The following is an 11,272-nucleotide window of genomic DNA, read 5'->3' on the forward strand; positions in this document are numbered from 1 at the left end:
ATCGAAGGCCGGTACCAAGTACCACTTATGATCCAGGCTCCTGGTTTACCTCCTGGCAGCGACAATCGTCAGCTCGCGGAGCACCGTCTGCGAACGTAACTGAACCGATTCCGGGAACAACCGGAGTTGCTCGAGCAGTATGACAGGGCAATTCGAGCATATTTTGACGAAAACCACGCGGAACGAGTTGCGGAACAGCAGCGTCCAGGCGATAACTTGTATTACATGCCCCACCATGCCGCCATCCGAAAGGACGCAGTGACAACCAAACTCCCAGTAGTGTTCGACGCTTCTTCGCATACAGCCGGCCAGCCATGCCTAAACGACGTCCTTTGCAAGGGCATGAAGCTTGGGGTCGAAGTCGGTCAGCTGCTCATGACTTTTCGTTGTCAGCCTGTTGTCATCGTCGCAGACATAAAAAAGGCGTACCTGCAGTTGCTGATTCGACCAGAAGATCGCGACGCGTTGAGATTCCTCTGGGTGGAACGACTGCCTACGCGAGATAATCCGGCGTCCCCCATTGTCCCCTGGAGGATGACCCGCGTACCGTTTGGCACGTCATCCAGCCCATTCCTTCTGGCTGCCACGATTCGCCACGATCTCCAGGCCTGTCGTCTATCTCACCTAACTGCGTCTATCTCACCTCTACCAACTTTCATCATATCACAGCTATCTCACCTAACTGCGATGAATCAAGTAGGTCTCGATCAATAATGCCGTCATGTAACCATGTTTCGGTGATCCCAATTACATCAGTAGAATATGAAGAGACAAGTGCAAGAATGTCTGGAAATTTATTACTGGTACTTATAACGTTTCGATTAAGCGGGGTGGGGGTATTTTGTAGCCTAAGTGCAGGTCAGGGCGACAAGCACTGCCGGGGGATGCTTTATTTCATCACGACTTTGTGTGACCTTTTTGAGGTTCGTGTCCCAGCCATGACGAGTAAACATGCTCAAACCATATTTTAACATTACAATCATTGCTACGATGAGATGCGGGGGCTTCCCAAAGTTTCTTACGTAACGAACGTACTCGAGCACAGTAATCTTCCACAATGAGGTTATCAAAACCTTTTAGCTTTGTAGCATTGCTCATGACATCGATTTCATCTCCGAAATTACACATTTTAAGTATGACCGGACGTGGATGATCGCTGCTGGCAGTAGCGATTCGCTGACAGCGGTCAGTAGACGGGAAGTCCTTTCCAAATGCTGATTAAAACATTTCGCAACGGTCGCGAGTGAAGAAACGTTAGTTTCCTCTGATTTTTCAGCAAGCCATGGGCAATAATGTTCTTTCAAGAGCGGTTTTCTGGTTCGTCGTTTTTAGAACCAAGGATAGATACGGTTTGTGATAGGTACGAAATCTCAGTACGCTCCGGCTCAGGCAAACTGTTCACATGAGGAGACCCTGGCTTTGATTCGACTGCAGGCACGCGCGTCTTAAGAGACACAAAATGTACATCAAAGGACTGCTTATATCAGCGATATCGCCCGCAATTCCCTTTTGACCAGCCAGTATCTGCGAAAGGGTGTCCGCGAGTGATTCCGAAACGTCTGTAAAAGAGGCGGACACCCATAAATCGGAAGCTGACTTGGCGCGGGTCGATGGCCCTGTGACCGGGTCGCTTGCGTTATTATTTACCTTAGAACGATTTTCCTTGGGAGTTCCCGGGTTCAGTTCGTCACCGCTTACGATAAGACGATGTAAGCAAAGCGCAATGTGTGAATAATGGGATATAACCCTTCGTTGGCAGGCACGAGCAGCAGAAAATGATCATCGCTTCTAAAACACGCACCATTCGGGAGGTCACATACTTGCAAGAGCAACTAACGATTAGGAATCGTGCTCACGCCTATCCTGCCGAGACCACTGAAGAAGAACACCGGTGACGTCCGTTTATATGGGGCGAAAATGATGTCACCGACCAGGGGTTGGTGGTCTTCGAGGGGTCGTTTTACGCATCACGGCAAGGCAGGCGAGAGAGGCAGCCAGCCCAAGATAGAGCTAGCTAGCATCACCGGTCCACCGGGCGCGTCTTCGATAAGATAGCCCGGAGGATTCGCGAAGCTCGCATGCTCAGGCCAGGGTGATGGGTCAAGCAGGATCCTTGGCCCAGCAGAGCACGGCAGCAGGGCGGCGGACGAAACGGTGAACTGAAAGAGCATGGAAGAGCAAGCATCGTACTTGCGTATCTCCTGCCTAGCCTACTGAAGAAGATCACGGAATGAATTTCTTTTACACGGGTCGAGAATGACGTCAGTGGCCAGGGGTTGGTCGTCTTCCAGGGGTCTTTGTGCGCATCACGACAAGCAAGAGGGGCACCCAGACAAAGGTAGGGCTAGCTAGCGTAACCGGTACGTCGGGCACGTCGTCGATACGATCGCGCGGAGGGTCCGCGAACTTCGCATGCGCAAACCACGGTGATGGGTCAAGCACCATCTTTGCGCAGCAGAACACGGCAGCAGGGCGGCCCGCCAGAATGTTGATCGATTGATTGTAGGGTTTAACGCGCCGACGCAACGCAGGCGATGAGGCGCGCCGTAATGGAGGGCTCCGGATTAATTTTGACCACCTGGGGATCTTTATCGTGCGCCGAAATCTCGTACACACGGGCGTTTTTGCTTTTCGCCTCCATCAGAAAAGCGGCCGCCGCGGCCGGGAATCGAACCCGTGACCTCGTGCTCAGCAGCGCAACGCCTTAGCCACTGAGCCACCGCGGCGGGTCCGCCAGAATGTGAACTGCAAGAGCAAGCAGCGATTAGGCATCGTACTCACGCCGCTCCTGCCTAGCCCTCTCAATGCTGATTATAGTGTGGCGCTGTGTGCCAAAAGCTTCCTCTTCTTCAATTCTCAACAGATGCTATTTACAAGATGAAGCAGTCTGAGTGTAGAGATGAACACTGGGTCAGAGTGCTCTCAGAAGGAGCTATAGCTACTGCATGTGCCTCAACTTGGAACGACTGCCTTCCACGCTCACTGAAAATGATATTTTCTGACACCTTTCCCTCAAATTCTGGATCACCCCTGAGTAGTAGAGTGATAAAAAGCCTCACTGATCACCAACCTTCAGAGAGGACAATGCCTCATATCTTTTTCTTGCATATTTAGCTTCTTGTGCATTTTATAACTGACGGCTAGAAGAGATGCTGGTGGTAACTAATGACATTGTATTTATTTGGAGGCATTTTTCGTTTATTGATTGCTCGCTGTCGAACGATTTTAAGTACACGCGCAATCAAGTCATAGAAATATTGGCCTCATTGCGCTAGGTACGTGGGAAAGCCTCCCGTGTTGGGATTCCATTTAGGCCCAGGGCGCACCAGTGGTTTTACCGAGGGGGACCCGCCCTGCCGACCAGGCAAAATGGTTGCTCATCACTTTTAGGCTTTTATTGTTGAGCGGCCGCCGTTGCTTCCCTTTTTATGCCAGCCAGCGGCGCATGTCTCGTCGTATCTGTAACACCCTCACACTGTATCGCCTCGCTCTGTTTTGGCACCTGGAGCCTGTTCACTGTTCCTTTGGTTAGTTATTCGGTCTTTACCGTCTACCTCTTTGGCCTAGCGGCTAAGTATCGTAAGTGGAGTTTGAAGCAACAAAAGCAGTTATTTGGGCTTTACCATTCCCCCAAGGAGCGATTGCACAAACGTTTCAATAGCCCACATAGCATTTGGACGTAGATCGCTCGAATCATACTCGGGGATCATAGCAGCTTACGCTGTATGGATAGGGAGTGACCCGATATTTTATTTTAATCATAACATTCGCAATAATTCTGCGTTGTACAGAAGGCCCAAAGAGAAGAAAATAACGTTTTAGCAGTTCTTATTGAATACAATTGCTCTGTCACTGACCTTTAAGGCATCTTTCGCCGGGTTTATTTGGGTCGAATGCTGGAACATGGTAATGCTCAAGCCTCCGTATCCCACAATATTTCGTTTCCAGAGTTTCTCAAGGAACTTCAAACCGTTTGTGGAGCTCACGTCTTGTTTTGCTTCACTGGCAAACCTAGAAGCACAAAGGATCCAAGGGTGCAAGCACATAAACATTTTAGAAAATAAAATCCTAACTTCACAGTGTCGAAATTGCTCCACTAAAGGTGCTGACTAAAGAAATGACCGACATCGCACTCTGATGGGTTAGGGTAAAAGCTTTCTCGTCATCACGGCTGACTTGGCCTTTTCGCTCGGCTATGGCGGCAAATGCTGGATTCTCCCTAGTCTGCATGCGCTTGCCCTCGAATGATGACAACCGCCTTTTTTTATAACAGTTGCAAACCAAATCTTTACAACAAAAAATGGGGGAAGCCCATGGTCCACAGGCGCCTTAACATCCGTCATGCGCTTTGGACGCTTGTTTTGTGTTATTGTTTTGTATCATTGTGTTGTTGCATTGCTTTACTTCAGTGCCATGTTTCTCTCCCCCCCCCCCTTTTTTTTTGCAAAATGTAAGTCATGTAATCCCGCTTAATTGGTTGTTGTATGTATGTGATGTTAGGCTTGATGCCTTTTCATATTCTTTTTTTTTCCTGTTTATTGCCTGTACCACTCCTGCTTGGGCTTCATGCCTGCAGTATCTTGTAAATAAATAAATAAATCAAAAAAAAATTTCCAGAATACTGAGCTCTATGCTTTATGCCTGGTTAGCATGGCGCATGTGCTTGGCGTCTTGGGCGAGAGCCGGTGAGTCATGCCCGAATTCGTTTGTTTATGAGAAGAAATGTTCGACCAACTACAGACCCACAGCTTCGTACTAACAGAGAAACCGGAAAATTTTAAATTGATACATTCATATATTGTATAATATATCAATTTACAAGTAAAGTTTGCTTTAAGCTTGAGTGAAGGTCTCAATCTGTTTGAACTTACTTGACCACCTAAACCTATTTTGTTTACCGCAATTATTGCCAGAATGACATGTACGATTCGGGGGAAGACTGTGACGATTTGTTCAAGTATATTTTCTTAAGATGGCAATCAGTTCAGAGATTATATTTGCTGGTAATGTTGCGTTGTGGTTATTTTGGGTACCATACGACGTGGGTCTTCACTGTGCTAAGTAGGCGATTTCCAGCCTATTGGGAAAGAGGAGGGGCTCAAATAATGCTCAACCTTATATTCAAATTTCTGTTTGACTCTCCTCTCGCCTGTGGTGCCTGAAAACCCCCTTGGGGATTGGCTTACTTTAACGTAGAGAGATCCCAAACCATGTTGTTAAGGTCCTCCAAGCCTAAATTACCTATAAAAAATAGGGTATTATAGAAGGACAGTAACTGGTAGCTGCATTTAGATACTAGATTTGTAGATTTAGATTCGCAGCTTGGCACCGCTCGAGAGGCATGGCATTAAAATCACACACAAAACTTGTTCTTTACCATGCCTTTTCTGGACTTTTTCAGCAACTGCCTCTAAAAAGTAATACGCATGCGTCGGTCAAGATATATTCGACGGTTCAGAGGTGTTAAGATTGAACTCTCACCCACGGTAATAACTCCGTGGCTACAGCATAGTGCGGCTCAGCCGAAAGATAGTTCAGCTCAGCCTTCCTCCGTGATGTAGGCGCGGTTCAGAGCTGTGTATGTTAAGAAACATTCCTACGCAACGTCAGCGATGGCTCAGAGGCACAGCACTCGTCTCGGATGGGGGAGGTACCGGGTTTAAATCCTGGTACCGCCGTGCACCCCCCGGTTTCTTTATTAGGTACTGGCGTCCCTGGTCCACTGCGGGCCCTTGAAAGGGGAATACACGTTTGGAAAGCTGCCTATACCCTTGCGAGGGGCCCATGACCCTTGTCCATCTGGCCCTTGTCCGTCGAGACATCGACGTCTCGACACCAGAAGTGCAACGCCAGACGGCGCGGCGATGCGTTTTGCCACGCGCTCGCGTGCCCCGGCTTATTTTGCCGCCGAGTGTACGTTATTTTGTATTGCAACGGGGCAAAGTTGACAAGCGCATTTGCAGTGCTATGATGTGTAGCTTATAAAGCCCTGACCTGGCTGACCGTAAAAAAAGCGAACCAGAAAATACACCATCCTAATTAAATAATACTGTCACAAGAATACTACAGTGGTTGAAAAACGAAACAGCAATCAAAAAATGCATTTGCTAAAACTACTGGCTCCTGAAACAGTCCAGACCAAAAAAAAACTCGCATTAACTAAGTTCTGCTAGTTCGTTCCGACTGAGCGTTGATGACAGCGCCTGCCCTAGTCGAGTCCACGACTAAAGCCTCAAGAGTGTTAACACATGGCTCTGGTTAACACATCAATACACTGCAGTAAAGCCCTCGACAACCCATTTGCTATTCTTAATTTACAAGCATTAAGAAAAGTTTTTTGGGCGAATACAGCGCAGAAAAATAGTCCGCCATTGGCGTCTGCAGCGTCCAAGCTGGAGCAAAACCACCTGGCTAGTGCGAAGGACAAGTACTTTTTCACGGTAAAGGAACATGATTCGGTTGTTTAAAAGCTGAGAAGTACTGTCTTTGTGACCGTATAACTGTTAAGAAATATATGCAAACTGTATATTCACCCTGTTTTCAACCCAAGCGAACGGTTCCCTATCATCAAGTCACCGTTTTGGTATTGCAACAAAACGAGTACAGAATAAGCAGGCACATGCAACAAGTATTAACAGATTAAAGGAATCTGAAATTGCTACTGCTTTCACAATACTATTGAGGTGCAGCTTGAAACCACCATCATTTCACACCCAAACTGACATTAGGCAATAGACGAAAACACGTTAGTAATGCTTGAGTTTACCTGTACACAAGTGGAGAGGCAGGCTGCATAGCTGTGGTATGTTTAGCACATTGGTTTTAAGCCTAAAAATCTGCAGCTGAGGGCTTTACATGCATATATCTGCTTGCAGACAGGCGCCTTCAAAGCATTCGAAAATAGAACAGTTTACTGGTACTCAAACCTGCCGTTTGCTAGCCTTTTTCGGTACCCTCACCGATGCTCCTCATCGGTTACCAGCTGCTATACCACAGCTGTATTGGCCCCAAATTTCCCGGTATCGGAACTAGATGAGCGGTCGGACTCATGTTTGATAATCCCAGTGCCCCGAAAAACCTACTAGTCGAAATATTTATTCAATACCTATATGGCGAAAGGAGAAAAAGTGAACTAGAATTGCGCTGGCAGCAAGAGCAAGCGTTTACAAGCCGCCCACCGCTTGAACAGCGCTTCTAATCGACGAAGAACCGCACCCTGCAGTCAACACTGGTAGCGTCAAACCAACTCGTCAACGTCGGGCGTGAGGCTTCTGGGGCCTCACTGTTACACGAAGGCATTCACTACACTCAATAGTCGCAACGTTCCAGGATAGGATCGTCGCCGTAGCTGACAACAAAAAAGCGACCTTTATTGATTGATTGATTGATTGATTGATTGATTGATTGATTGATTGAGTGATTGATTGATTGATTGATTGATTGATTGATTGATTGATTGATTGATTGATTGATTGATTGATTGATTGATTGATTGATTGATTGATTGATTGATTGATTGATTGATTGATTGATTGATTGATTGATTGTAGGGTTTAACGCACCGACGCAACGCTGACGATCAGACCCGCCGTAGGGGCAAGCTCCGGATTAATTTTGACCACCCGGGGATCTTATTTCTGAGGCGAAACCTCGTACACATGCGGGTTTTTGCTTTTTGCTTCCATCAGAAAAGCGGCCACCACTGCCGGGAATCGAAACCGCATCCTTGTGCTCAGCAGCACAAAGCCTTAGCCAATCACAGTCTCCAGCTATGGCTGTCAAGCTTCCGTACCCATTATCAGCCACCCAACGTAAATGAGCGTTTAATTACGGTAAAAATCTGTCCATGAGGTTATCATGATAATAGCTTTTTTGTCACTGAACTTGTGTTGTAAGAAAAGTCGAGTAAGTCTGTCATTGCCGCTAACAAAGACAGTTTACGGCAGTTTATGATGTAGTTCTCGAGTTTCATCTGACAAATTATAATTCTATTGTATTTATAATTCAGAGCAATGCTTTATTTGGTGTTAACCTTAAATGTTTAGTTGTAAAATAGTGGTCGAACATTTAAATTGAATTTGGGGTATCATCGTAATAATGTAATTTAAAATTATATCTAAGCGTTTTCCGACACTTCTTGTGGTATTTAAAAGTTTTCTTTTATACAGTTAATATAGATTACATGCTTATCGCAGTCTCCTGGGTCGCGTGCCGAGTTTTCGCACGCGTCTTGGTGATGTTCGCACTGGTTTGAATAAGTGAAATCAGCGTACACACAATTTTTTACTCTGATAGGCACTGAATTAACCCTCTGCAGTTCCTTGCAGTAACCCTCCGGAACCCTCCAATATAACTGCGCGAAAGCCGTTCTGAAGATACACTTAAATTGGCAATATAAAACCTGGGCCTACTCACGCAAGGTTGATGCCGACTCCGTAGTTAGTATTTTGGCGCTGGTCCGCCCTCTTCAAAAATGTTTCAAAGACGCCAGTGGGATTGGGGTCCTGGAGTGTGAACTTTTTCTGGGGTCCATGGTACATAGAGTCAAAAAACGTGTAGTCGCAGACGCCATCCTCCGGGAGTTCCATGGGAACTGGCTCCTTGTCTGGCGCCACGGATGCAGTGCAGTACAAGGCCAATTTCTTCAGAGGTTTTACTGGACGTTTAGAGAGAATTGAGTTAGGCAGGAAATAATAATGATGTCATCACTGGCTGTTCCGGTTGCCAGCTTTGACAATGAATTCAACTGTTCAATTAGCAGCGGCCAATGTTTATCGTACTCACGAGTGTGCTGATCCGGCCCATACATAGCACGGGAGAAAGAAACAGAGGAAGGTGCTATGCGGTATTCGCGTGTGCCCTGTTCCTGGAGCGGCCGTTGGTTTGTAGTTTGTACTTGCGAATGCGCTTCGCGTTATTTCTTAATACAACCCCCCTCCTTCCGTTCTCACGTCAAATAATAACAGGCGTCCCATCTTTAAATACGCGGTAGGTGCATCGTTCAGTCCACCACTTCAAGGCGGTTACGACTCTAAAAACTTTTAAGTCTGTCGGAACTATCAGGGCGGTCCGACCACGTTTCCCATCTCATGCTTTGTCGCTACTGTTGGCATCTGTCTTCGGCTACCTAAATCTTACTTTTCTAGTTCAGCCGTCTCTGTATTTCTCGATTCAGCCCTCCAATTAGAAGTTCCCGCACACGCCTTGGTTAGCACCAACCAGAGCGTATGGAGAGGATAAAATCGTTTCTTTAAACGCTGGCCTCAATAGAGGTAACGCAGTTGATTAAGCTGCAGAAGTATGTAAGAATTTATAGTGATTACAGCGCAAAACAGACGAATAGCACACAAGTGGAAGACACACCCAAGCGCTGCTTTTATTCTCTGGTGTTTTCAACACTTCTTTTAATGTAGACCCGTACGCATGACTTCTGATAAAGCATAAGAAACCTGTCTGCAGTACTTCTGGTTTCATGTGACACACAAACAGAGGCTACCCAGAATGATCTCTCATCACCAAGTGCATCTCAGTGTAAGAAAGTGTAAACAACAGCAAAAATTAGCTCTGGTGCTGGCTGTTACGTCGACGGAGTGTTAATCGCCGCGTTTTGCGGAAGGAATCCCTCACAAAAATATTTATGGTGATAGCCTCCGTGTATATACCTAAAATTCATGGGATGTAATGTATTTGTCAAATACGTATTGTTTTGCAAAAAAATAGTATTCAAGCTTTGATTATTGCTTGACGTCGTTCGCCATGAAACATTCCATCCAAATAGGCACCTAAGTATCAAACTATAGGAACGAAAACAGCGCAAAGGACGGGAGACAGAAAGGGAACGATACAGTCGTTGTTATTGTCATTTCTACGATCATGCAGGAAAGAGCTGAAGTTTTATTACTTATGCAGTTTTTTAGTACTTAGTGCCTTACCCCCGGGACGTATTCAAGAACTTGTATGTTGTGCAGCCATTATGTTTTCAAGCAAAGCTTTTTACCTCAACCCCCAAGGGTTCTTTCGCGACTGTTGGTGTCATCAGAAAAGTCCCTCGAACAAATAAAAGAATTTCCTGGAACTAATGGAGTAACAAAGCGAGATCCCCTTGTCTTACAGATTTAGCTACGATCCCACGCGGAGGCGCGGAAGACAGGTGGTGCACGCACCAGTACATATTAGGGTTTACCCCTTGAATTCTCGCTGAACGCCATGTGACAGAGTCACGCAATCTCTGGCGCCGCTGTGCGCTGCGCCCACGGCACGTCTAGCAGCCCTGTGCGAGCCTTGCCCGTGTGCTAGGAGTTACAAAAATTTAAGGAAGGCCATAGCAACGCGTGGCATCTCACTTCTAGTATGCCAGTGTGCTGAACCCTGTGGCCTCCAGTGCTCTTGCAAAAATTCACAGCGCTTGGTCGTCCGCCCTCACGCCAAACGGCACACCAAGTAACACATTACAATACTCCTCGATGGGCAGGCCATCACTCCAAACCCCAGCAACAATATCTTGGACCTACATCCCCAGGCCAACACCAGGAGTGACGTATCCTTGCAGCGCCTCAAACACAGTATCAAATCATACACATCATCAGGCGGGTTGCCACTACGTTGCGAGGCCTCAAGGAATCCGATACCTTTTGATTAAGTTAAGCTTTTGTCCTCTCGAGAATCACTTTCGCCAACCCCTCTTTTCTTCTCGGCAAGGAGGACATTAAGATCATTTATATAATGATTAGAAAGGCGGTCGAGCAGGCCATTGGTCTTCTCATCAGTGCGTCAACAAAGATTCTGCTTACCCCGGGGCTCCACAACACGGTGGAAGAGCTGATAGAGGGGCATCGTTCTAACCAGAAGCTTCGGCTCAGGACAACTGCGGCAGGTCGCCGCATCCTTCACCATATTGGCTGGGCCGCACAGAATGTCACCCCGCTTGATGTACTCGCGGACTCTTGACGACAAGAACTAAAGATGCTCCCTTTGCTTATAAATATGAACCCCTCACACAACGAGGGCCGCAGAAAAGCACGGGCTCATGCGCTCAACTTCACCCTCGGTGGTGATCACGCAGTTATCGACGCAGACGCCTCCCAACATGGAGGGCAGCAGTACGCCATCATTATGGCTACCTCCAGAACCACAGCTTTATCGCCTTCAGAGACAGACCCTACCTTCGCCTTACCCTGACCTTTCCACACAACAAAAAACTACCCTACGGCTCATACAATCGGCGCATTCCCACACCCGACGCGTCTTCACTTATTGCACCCGAATCGCTACG

The 11,272-nt window shown here is 47.0% G+C and overlaps 1 pseudogene; it reads right to left on the bottom strand.

Moving 5' to 3' along the window:
* Positions 1-1,858: 1,858 nt before the first annotated feature.
* On the bottom strand, positions 1,859-10,833 carry LOC144138989 (uncharacterized; annotated as a pseudogene).
* Between the last annotated feature and the right edge of the window lie 439 nt (positions 10,834-11,272).

Source organism: Haemaphysalis longicornis, unplaced genomic scaffold (genome assembly GCF_048455015.1).
Source record: "Haemaphysalis longicornis isolate Haplotype H1 unplaced genomic scaffold, Haemaphysalis longicornis Haplotype H1 scaffold_5, whole genome shotgun sequence".
Taxonomy (NCBI): domain Eukaryota; kingdom Metazoa; phylum Arthropoda; class Arachnida; order Ixodida; family Ixodidae; genus Haemaphysalis; species Haemaphysalis longicornis.